The sequence below is a fragment of the Cinclus cinclus genome, chromosome 1 (genome assembly GCF_963662255.1).
Source record: "Cinclus cinclus chromosome 1, bCinCin1.1, whole genome shotgun sequence".
Lineage (NCBI taxonomy): Eukaryota > Metazoa > Chordata > Aves > Passeriformes > Cinclidae > Cinclus > Cinclus cinclus.
Window position 1 is genome coordinate 21,713,130 of NC_085046.1, and position 12,142 is coordinate 21,725,271.

The following is a 12,142-nucleotide window of genomic DNA, read 5'->3' on the forward strand; positions in this document are numbered from 1 at the left end:
TGAACATCACACTGAGGGACAGGCAGCTGTGAGCACGTTCAAGATGCAGCAGGCTCCTTTTTGCAGGATTAAACATGTAGAGCAAATGGAAGGGTCTGGGAAGAAAGTCAGTAGAATTGATTCAGAGATCTTGCATTAAAAACTCAGGAGAATTTGATGACCATGCGGAGAGAAGCTGCAGATTTTCATCACACAATCTCTTGTCCTGACTGGCAATGGCTGCTCTGTGCAGCCACAATGGCAAGTCCATGTCCCAAACAGTGCATAGAGCCCAGAGAGGCTTCTTTGACTCTGTTCATGGCAAGAAATATTGTGAAGTCAGTATTTTACAGTCTGTTAAATCATTGGTGGCCAGAAATGCATTGTAGATGTTTCTGAATTTCAGTTTGTATTTTGATTGGCAAACCACTGTGTGAGCTTGGAGAACAGCTTGTATTATGCAGTGTAAGTAAGTATGCAGGAAGAATAATCACAGTCAAAAGCTATGACCATGTCTCAGGCAACTGCCTTGTGATACTAGAGAATAAAAATGGCAGGAAGGTCAAGAGACATTCCCCATACTCAGACGCTTCCAGATTATTTTCAACAGGACAATTTATTTATGGCTGTTGATCTTTGTTTAGAGGGCAAATTTATTACAAAGTGTGGAATTTCCCTTTTAGTCATGGTTTCTACTCTTTGGCAAAGCTGAAGCTGGGTACCTGCAACATAACAAGCACAAATTTAAAGACAATATTTAGAAGCCTGTAAAAAGGTGACCCTGAGACTCTCTCATGACCCATGAATAACAAGTTAGTGTGTGTACCATATTTAATATGAATATTGTGACCAAGCCATTAACCTTTAGTAGTAGGCACTGAGTAAATGTGTCACATCCTACAGAAGGCACAGTAAATCTGTGCTGTTTAAACAGTGCACAGTATGTGGAGTGGCTTCTCAGCTGCAAGCTAAGAGAAATGAAGAAACATCTATCTGTTTCTCTATTCCTTCTAAGTTTATAAAGCGTACTCTCTGAATCCTATCTGATATCTTTACCCTTACAATAGCTTTTTCTTTTATTGGCAATATTTTATATGAAAATGGGGGTTTATCATTACACTTTAATTTATTCCTTTTCTGCTAATTCTATATAACTCTAATGGCTCAAGTACTGATTGCTGTTGAAAAGCACACTGCAGTAGAGCTGAAAATTGAAAATTTAATATGCAAATATTAATTCTAACACCTTGTCCTAGGAATCCTGCTGCTATATTATTTGATGTCCAACTCCCACAGGTTCTTCTTTCGCAGACTGTTACATATATATATATATATATATATATATATACATATATATATATATATTTACAAACTTTCTTTCCACATTTCTGTTTCTAAAATGAAGTCTGAAGGCAGCCTCAGACACAGCTTTATTTTAAATACATAGTGCACTAATTTCATTGACAATATAATCAGTCAGTTTAAATACTGCACACTTTCGTGTGAACTATTACCGTCAAAAATTCAGGAAATGTTCAGAAATACAACACTGAAATTTCACTGTGTTGTTTTGAGATGTATATTTGCATCCCAGAAAATGTAGCAGAACAGTCCTCTTGAACCCTATAGGCAGGTCTCAAAATTTCTTTTTTTTTTTTTGTGTCCATCTAAGTTCCATCCAAGTCAACAATTAATTTTTTTTCTGCAAAATTGATTAATTAATGCAATTCATAAATGTATGAACTCACTTAAATGAGCACATTATAATGCTGAATTGCAGGCTTTAAAGTTTCTCATGTTGCAGGAACGTTGTATTTGTAATACACCTTTTTTCAAGAAACAGACAGATTACTGCTCCTTTTCTGAATCTTTTTGGTTATACTCCCTTTGGGCCATGTCTTGCCATTCAGCAACCTTTGTTAAATACAAAAGTCCATTTTGAATGTGACTTTTCCTCATAAAAGGATGGAAAACCTTTAAAAACTGTATTTAGTTCTAGAAAATCTTGAATACATCGTCCTAGACTAGGCACTTTAACTGGAAGATCATATTTAGAGAGAAATAAGCTACGTTGAGATGCAGAAGGACACTCCTACTCCTGTGTTAAGAGCATTTAACAAAAGGGGAACAATCGTCTGGCTCATCAAATGTCTTCACTGCCTACAACACTTTTCTGAAGGTGTCAGTCTGATTTAAGAGACTTGGAGATACAGAGGGTGTTTGTCAGGTTCCAGGGGGAATGTCAGCAGACACATCTCTGGGTAGAAAAGGCAGTTTCTCCTCCTAGGTAAGATCCTATTTTCAACATCTGCTTCATACATGCTTTGCTGTATTTCCTCCATTAGGTCATTCTTAGATGAAACCTGAGAACTATACAAAGACTTTTATTTATCAAATATGAGCTTTGACTGCCACTACCTCATAAAATCCATAACTCCAGGCCACTGAATTCATATAGTACTTAAAAGAGGCTTCATAAAAGCACATACATGAAGTATGAGTTAATTATTAAAAATAATTTTGTGGATGAGGTGACAAATCCTTTTGATTCTTTCCTTGGACAGAACAGCAGTGAAAAACATTTGTAAAGTCCGGATTCAAAGATCCAGGCAATTAATCTCACAAAGATGTTTCCTTGGTCACACCTGGGAAGCAACAGCTTCTTGCTTGAGGGTGATGTATTTCAAAGTTTGCAAAACCAACTTTTCATGCAAGAAATGAAAATCCCAAATGCTGTGGTATGAAGATCAAATGATGTAATTCAATGTTCATTAAAATATATTATTCAAATGCATGCTATGTTTCAAATGGAATTTTACAATATTTTATTGTGTAATTAGCTATCTGATATTGTGTAAATTGTTATCATTTTATAGTCAAGCTAGTGACAAATGATCCTATTGCTTAAGTCCTGCACAACAGGAAGTTTAACATGAAATTTAGGTTCTGTTTCCTACAAAGTATTTGTGAACATAAATCTACCCGATAATATAGGTGTGTGCAAAAACTGAAAAAAATCCTGGATTTGTTCTTTCTGAGGAACTTCCAGTATTTGTAAATGCTTTAAGCAAGTTCTACATAAAAATAATTCCTGTCCTCCCCTATTATGGCCTTATGTTCAACTAGAGATTATTTATGCTCCTTTCAAATTTTCTCATTTCAACAACCTTCCATTCATTTCTGAAGCATGAGTTTTAATTCTAACAGATTCTGTGGTTAATGATATTAGAATTTCATTTATCATTTTGACTTTTATGGCTCTTTCAGAATCATTTCTTTTGATAAGTAATACATTTTTACTCAATACTTCTGCTTACCTTACTGATACCTGAAATACCCATGCCACTTACAAGAATTTTATTCTTTTCCATGCTCTTATTCAGGCCCTTTTAATCAAACCATATACTTTTTTTTCTCCTCTTCCAATAATGCTGCCGAATTTTAGTGTATTTTTATACTAATGCTGAAGAAACTTTCATTGTGATTATGCCTTGAATTTTTTCTAGCTGTTGTTCAGGACTTTATCAAAGGTAAGTAGCTTTTCTGTTGTAGCTTTTTGAAATCACTGTTCCAAGTATACTGCCTGTGCATGGCAGAAATGAAACTTCCTCCTATTAGTCAGGTTTCTGCTCTTCAAGCACACAGATTTCCTTTAATGTAACAAAATTATCACCCCTATTATGATTGGGTTATCCTGGCTAAAACTGTGGGCTAATACCACATGCATTCTCCTCATACCTGAGAATTCAATCCTGGCAGTCCAGTTGGTAAAGAATCTGTAGTTATGATGTTACTTGGATTTGTTTTCTCTAAGGTGCAATGTCTCTTCGACATCAATAATATTTATTTTATCACTTGATCAAAAGGTTTAAAACAACCAGCCAGATATAATAAGGAATTATAATGGATTGAGCCTAGGATTAAAGCCCATCTGAATTTTTATGGTATGATTTCTAATAGAAACTTCAAACTTTTTTGTCATTTATTTTGTTTATTGGAATGTTAAATTAATTGTTTATTGAAAGAAAGTTCTCAATTTCTAAGCTGACTAGATTCTGGTGAAGAAAGGTAAAATGCTAATTCACAAAAATCAAGACTAACATGCAAAACTGGCTACCCTAAACCTTGCTACATCTAATAAATCTCACCATGCCTACTTCAGACCCAAGTCATACACATTGGTTTTCTGTAACTCACATATGTTTTTATTCCACCTTTCAGCTGTTGTATTGCACCTCACTATAAAACACAGAAAAAAAACTTAAATGTAAGAAGATGGCAGTACTTGAAAATTGATTCTTACTCTGGTCTTTCTAGGGCTGATTCCCAGATACTCTGCTAACTCCTTATGCTTCTTCCCCTTGCTTCTGTCTTTCAGGCCTTTGAATCAGACTCTATATATATGAGGTAGAGAGAGCAGGAAGCTGTCTAGAGAGAATAATAAATAGCATGAGTCACAAGAACTGTCAACTTAACACTGCATTTCTGGAAAGGGCTTTGGAGGTTGGCCTAATAGGCTTAACTATTTATTATTCTAACAGAAAGTAGTGGCAATATTTACTTGGGCAAAATTAAGTTCTGTTCTATTTCGTGTATATGACTCATCTAGCTATTAATATTATTCATCCCCTCATTTCTGTAGGTGATCTATTTTAAAAAACACTTAATACATCAATATGCATTAAGGAAAATGTTTCTGTAATTTATTCCTACCAGGAAAAACACAATCCTGCTTAGTCATTGTCCTAGATTTTCCTCCAGACATTTTGAAAAACTGTAAAGTGCAAAATGTTCCTAAGTGAGAATTAACTCTTTCTTGTATTCATTTTGTACTACAGAGATCATCAATTTTGTTTCTTGACTAGAAATTCAGAGAGGAAAATAGAACAGACGGTGGCAGATCTAGAAGGAATCATAAGTCAGCATTGTTGAATGGTACAGGGACTCCATGAATAGAACCAGGAAAGGTCAAGATTGCCTCGAAACAAAAAAAAAAGGAAGGTTTTTGAAAGGACAATTGGTGATCAACATGAAGTATATGTTCTGATCACTAAATCCACTGTGCCTGATGCTGACAATTTGACATTATTTAAAATGTAATAGTTAACACTGGCACAGAGGAGGATCAAGATTGTTTTTTACATATTTCCCTGGAATCGATTGTAACGTGGTTGTTCTAGTTAGCTCTGCCCAGAATATTTTTCACTGTAATAAATCAAGATAAATTTATAAGATATCATGATAATAATATGACATAACATGACATAATTAATTTTGTACGTGAACTCCAAATCCACAAATTTTGTAAGTGTGGTTCTGTGTATATGCCCATTCAGGAAAACTCTTGAGCATATGCTTAGCTGTAAATATGCAGCACAATCCTTTATAGCAGTGGGAAGTGAATATATGCCACACAGGTTCTCAAATGATTGAATTTCCAAATTTGACCCTGTAACATATTACTCAAGATAAATAAGTATCTGGTTCACAGATGTCAGTGTCAACAAGTAATAAGTGGAGAAATAAAGGTCTCCTGCAAGTATAATATTTATTTTAAAAATGTATTGTTAGGAAAAAAATCTCAAACTTTACTTTATTATTTGCTGGTTATGAAGTGTTCCAAATCCTGTGATATTTAATTTTCTCTTAAGGCACACAAATACAAACCCAAGAATTATAACAATTAATCTTAACTTTTGCTCAATGGAAACCAAGAAATTAAATACCTAATATTTCTCCGATGTAATTTTAGTAATTTTCTGTACAGGGTTTTTTTGGTAGAGACACCCAGGGACCAGGTGAGGCTATTTTCCAAGCCTCAGGGTGAGAAGGTGCCCTCTGCTGTTCGCATGTCTGGGTAGACCCTCTTCCTGCCCAGACCCCAGCGTGTTTCGGCGTGGGAAGGCTCTGAAGGCTGCCTTCAACCTTGGCTCTCATCTGCAGGAAATCTCAGATGTTGTTAAAGCTGTGGAGTGTTTGGCACCTTTAGGTATTATTAGAAGAACCTAGGTTTACTCTTTGTGCCATGTAAAATCATCAGCGCCAAGGAAAATACCCAACTTGTGTTACCACCTTCTTAAGGACAACAAGCTGGCAAAATCCCAGCTAGTGACCACCTAACCAGGTCAGAAATGCCAGTACAATAATATCACAGCTTTTGAAAATGCCTGCAAGTCAACAAATTAAAGTGAGATTTCAATGATTGTTTATGTGCTAAAGTACAGCAATACACTGGAGCTGGGTCCTTGGGGAGAGAAAGCAGCTTTGAGAGTAAGAAGCTGATTAAATATTCTCCATGTAATATTTAGCAGTTATGATGGAAACCACAAAAAAATTGAGGAAAAGTGAATGACTGCTTGAGAGGCTACAGGTTTCCAAGATTAAGTTTTTTGGTGGTAATACTGAATTTAAATGCTCCTGCCATCAGTATCTCCCTTTCAGATATACTGGCACTATGAACTTGATTTGAGAAGTGATATGGCTAAAACTAAATAGGAGAAAAAGTAATCTTTTCGTCTGAAAATTTTCATGCCAGAAATTTTCTGTTCCTTTTTTTCAGGTCATGGAAAGAATCCAGTTTCTGCATACCTTAAACTGCCAGTGTAGATGCACTCAGAACAGCTGAGTTTGATTCTCCATCAGATCTCTCCAAACCCATGCAAACCCAACTGGCTTCCTGTGAGCAGAGATCCTTTACCTCAAATATTATTTTGATCAATGAAGAAATTAATGTATGAAACACCCCAATGTGTTGTATTACTAAATAGTTAATAGGCATGCTAACTTTAAGGCTCAGTGTTGATCTATAGTTGCCTGATATCCCATGAGACAAAAACACGATGAAAATAACAGTTTGCATTCATGTTAGAAATTGTTTACTGCAGTAAACCTGCTAAAGTTCTATTCTGCTATATTTTATGTTTTATATATTCAATATGCATTTAATCTTAAATGCTTTATAACACATAAACCATGGAAAGAGCAGGTTATGGCAATGCCATCACTGATTCTTTTTCATTTCAGATTGAAACAATACAATAATTTAATTGAATGCAGTACCAAACAATGATATGTGAAGGACATCTGAATTTCAAGAATACTGGTTGTGAACAATCCATCCATGTCACTTCTGTCAAATTCCTGATTTGATTTGTTGGCTTGAATTTGGGACAGATCACAGTGTGATTAAAGAGGGAACAGCTCCATCAATGAACAAGCAGAAGAGGAATTAAGATTTAAAACTTTCAAGAAAATAAAAAATTAAAAGACACGTTGAAAATGCAGTGCCAGTTGAAAATGTGCATTTTGCTCAGTGGCAGGAGAAGTGGGAAAGGAGGAGACCAATACAATGATCTAGAAAATGGCATTTCTGATCTGATACTCTGTTGTTCTTATAACCTTAAATAAAGCTTAGGAGATTCAGCAGCACTGGGAAATATTAACCAGCTTTTGCAATTTATACTGCAAGAGGGTAAGCAATCTTATTGCAGAACAGTGGTAGGAAAATGTCAGCCAGGCTGAGACCACCAGCTAGCTCCCATCCTGGATCCAAGGAAATTAAAATCTTCCACACACAGAAATTGAATTAAATTCTGCTGGTGAACTCAAAATGTTTTGTGACATTGCTGTTCATATTATTGCTAAACACCCCCTGAAATTTGGAAATTAATCAATTTTTATAACTTCAAGACAGTAGCAAGGACTGCATTACCTCTTAGTAAGGTTACTCAGCCCTTTTCATTCTAAGGTATTTGGGCTGCTAGTGCAATGGCATGCTGCTTTTTGGTCTGAATCATGTTTTATCTTGACATTAAAATATTTCTACATAAATCAGTTTTAATCTTTATTTCTAAAAGACATAAGTTTGGAGGCTAAGAGGTCTAAAACCAAGCAACTAAATTCAGGTGCCTCAAAATAGACATGAAGGAGCTATTATGTATTTTATAACTTAAGTTCACACTTCACAGCAGAACATAGAGTTTAGCTCTTATCAAATGGAAAATGACATGCTTCTGCAAAGCAGGAATCACCTGTAAGCAATTTGGTTTTTTGCCAAAATTTGACTTTTCATGAATACTTTTGATAGTAAATTTCATGCTCCAAAGAGAAAAAAATTACTTTTTATTGAATAGTTTTTTCATTAGCTATATTTTTGTATGTGATCTCTGATCCAGATCAATATATTTATAAGGTTTCTTATTGTGTGAAAGAATAAAAACTGATTGATGAACAAGCCAGTCATGTGATGCCAAAAAACTGTATTAAATGGAAGATAGGAAATATCATGATTTGTAACTTGGAAATAATACTTTTCACTTACTATTTTCTTTCAACGTGCAATACCCTTGAAATCAGAAATATTGATTGCATTTTGCAAGTGAGACTGAAAAACTGGTTTCTTTCTAAGTTGTTCAGGGCTATTACAGGTCCAGGCTAGAGGAGTAATCCATAATGGGCATCCTACGGCTATGAGTTCTCTGATCAGAGCAGTGAACCTGAGTGAGGTGAGCAGAGTGGGTCAGGTGATTGTGACAGATTCCACCAACAATCCAGTACCCATCAGAGAAATGTGAGGTGGCAGGTGAAGGATCATCAATCGCAGGCAACAAGCCAGATCCACCTACCATTGCTATAAGGAGATCCCTGAGACCACACCACTAGAACCAGGTGTTCCTCAATCCTACACCAACACCTCAGTCCCATGAAGGCAGCAATCCATCCTGTGCAGCTAGGAGAAAACCACAGAGTCCAAGCGGTTCAGGGACAATGCTGGATCTGCTTCCAAGCTGAAGAATGGGTGGTATTCACCCACTAGTCTCAAGATTCTTGATGTTGGGGAAAATGAAGCCTAAACTTCATCCACAAGACAACACAGCTATTCTGTATTGACAGAGCTGAGGCTTAACTCACATGCAAGGAGCCACTGGTGCTGCCCTTTGTTTAGATTTCAATCACAATGTTGCTATTGCCAAAACAGGGGGAGCAGTATAAAAGTTGTTATGAAATCTTATGCTGGGAGGTGTCAGGAACCCTTCACAGCCCTTAGCTCCTACTCAAAGCTAAAACTTCATCACTTTTGAAGAAAATACTACACAACTTCTTTCCTTTTACAAGACAAACAACTATATGAAGATAAAAAGGCATTTTCTGTCAAAAAGTGGAGCAGGTAGGAAAGAAGCTTTTGCTTATAGCAAAGCCTTGCATTAGTTAACCAGGTTAATGCCACTTTTCCTTCTCTGCTGCACTGCCAGGGTTTCATAGGAAACAGAGCATCACATTGTGAGTCTGGGCAGAGTACAAGTGTAACTGGTTAGGGATATTCCATAAATCCAGTTGGACACTGCAGGATGACTGAGGAACATGCACCATATAGTAGCCCATCAGTAAGTACTGCAGGCCATGAGGGAGGGGGAGTGGAGGAAGCATTTTTAAAGGCCTCTGTGTTTTCCCTGCTCCTGAGCCTGGCAGTATCTGAATTAATCTCCTCCTTGCAGATTCTTTTACCTTTTTGAGGTTGCTCACAAGTCACAGGATAATAGTTCAAATCAAAACCTTTTTCTAAGTTGTTTTTTTCCATCTGCATTCTCCAGATGTATCTTCCTTACAAAACTCAGGCTAACCCCAAACTATGTGTGACTGGAGCCATAGGTACTGTCTGCTTTGATTTTCCTGGCAAGGATTAAATAATTCTAGAATAAACGAACAGAAAAAAGCAATTAAAAATAAAATAAATTTTAAAAATTCTAATCAAAATGAAAGTACTGTGTTCTACCTAGAATGGAAAAAAGGAAGATGATTTGGAGATAGGTAGTAAAGTGAACAGAACCAAAACTGCTGCTTCCCAGGCCTCACAGGCAATCCAGTTAGAGATGCAAACAAGAGCTATGATCCAGCTCTTCAGTCCCAGCTACTACTCATATAATATTATAATGTTTGCAAACACAACATAAACTTAGAAACTATGTGGGAAATAAGGTTGGTACTTGCACCCAAAAGAAATCACAAGCATCTCACTGATAGCTCAAGAGCAGAAATAGAAGCAAAATTTCCTATGGATTTGTCATTCAGCTCCAGTTAACAGTATGACAGCATGTTAGTAATGGCTGCTTTGCTCATTTCTGCCAAGGGAATTCCACAATCTGTTCAACATAGGCCTCAGAGTCCTCCAGGTTAATCTAATGCATGATCTCCAGCCTGAAAAGCTTAAATACTCACAGTTCTTCTCCCCAAGAAACAAACATATAATCAAATCTTATGCTTCAGGGAATAAGCTGATGGCTGCAGGCTTGGCAAGGAATACTTCTATTTTATGGCTTTGCACAAATTGTGGGGTTTGCCTTTCCTCTGAAGCATGACGCATTAGCTACTGCTGGATGCAGAATACCAGGCTTAATAAAGCAATGTTCAGAGCTAGCTAGTAGAGTCTGTGCTTTTATGTTTCTGTCAGCAGCACTCTGGTTTTATCCTCAGAATTTTGAGGCAAGGTAGAACTAATAATTGGCAGCACTGTTTGCAGTGGTATGTCTGAGAGCAGAAGCACCAAAAATGACACCCTCCTGTAAAGCAAACGTGACTGATTATCTGTGGATCATACCTATGCCTGGGATCTCCTTCAGGATCAGACAGTGTGCTGCATGTAAATAAAAGCACAGTTTTCATGAAATAAGCAGATCTCAGCTGAGCAGATCTCTCAGAGCATTTTATAGCTCTCCCATTATTATTTTATGGGCTAGCAACCAGCATGTCCTTATAGCACAGAAGTAATGCAGTTGCAGTTTGGTTTGCAGACATCTGACACAGTACAAGTGAATACAAAAGGCTTTTCCACGGGAATAGAAATGCAGTTGTAAAAATACCTCGTGCACAGGTGGGCACTCCTGAGTGAGACAGCCTGCCCTCTTTGTCTCACAGCTGATGCTCAGAAGATAGCAATTCTGACTCATTTGCTCAAAATTAGGTTTCATTCCACCTTTACCCCTTCCCTATAAATTCTATACCATGTCAGGACAAAATGTGAATCCCAGGAAAGACACTGCAGCTAAATTATCTCAAGGAAGGAAAAAGCCTTGAATACTTTACAGGACTGAGTGGCCCTGCAGATTGTGTTAGACATAAACAAGCACAATGCGAACTCACATCTGGGTTCTCAGCTTCTAAATATACTGAAACTGCCAAGGCAACAGATGAGATTTCCCCATCAATAGCCATTGAGCAGACACTTATTCTGTGATCAGTTTTAGACCAAGAAGAAGTAATATGGCCCTGTCACATGTAAAGCATACTATTAGAAATAAACAGCCTCCATTTTATGCCAACCTTCTTAAAGAAGCTTGGCCACTTAAGCTGACAGCAGCAACAAAAGACCAGAGAAATGAGTTGACCTGCAGGTTCATGTAATAGTTGAGTAAATACAGGGGCAGCTTTTTGGTAGAAAGCCAGGTTTGCTGAAAGAAAACTGCAACTGAGCATGTTCAAACTATCTCTTCAGCTGCTTTTAAATTTATTCTTTTTTTAAATTCTAAATGTTTGTAGTTAATTTGTCTTCTAGCTCCCTTTCAGTTGGCACCTTTGGAGGTGAAACTAGGGAAAAAAGATCTCCTGGAAACAACAGTGGGCCCTTCAGGTGATCACCCAATGATCTTCACTCCCTCTAGGTGATTAGTGAGGAACCTCTGAATTCACTGTTTCGAAGGAGTGACATGTCACCACAATTTGCTATTTCAAAGGAGTGACATGGCACCACAGCACATCTCTGAACAGCCATCAGGAGCCTTACCTCAGGGAGCACTTCATGGGGAAGATGATAACCTTGCATTTCGCCTGTCTAGTTCTTTTATACATCTGATGCCTCTCATAGCACAGTTGATGCTGGAAGTTGTACAGGACAGGTGAGGCTCCCAAGGCAGACATGAGCAGCTCCGATACTGGAATGGGGTCCTGCAGAATGCAGGGGAGAGAGGTCATAACAAAGGCAAAGAGAAACATTGGAGTGAACTGTCAAGAGAAACAGCTGAGAACGAAACGCAGCGGACAATCCAAAGAACCTCATGAGAGCAGCATAAGAGTAAGAAAATTCATAAGATTTGAAAAATATAACTTCTAATCTCTCAGTCTGTAGTGGGAGAAGAGGAAGAGAAATTAAGACAGAAACACGCAGAGGACA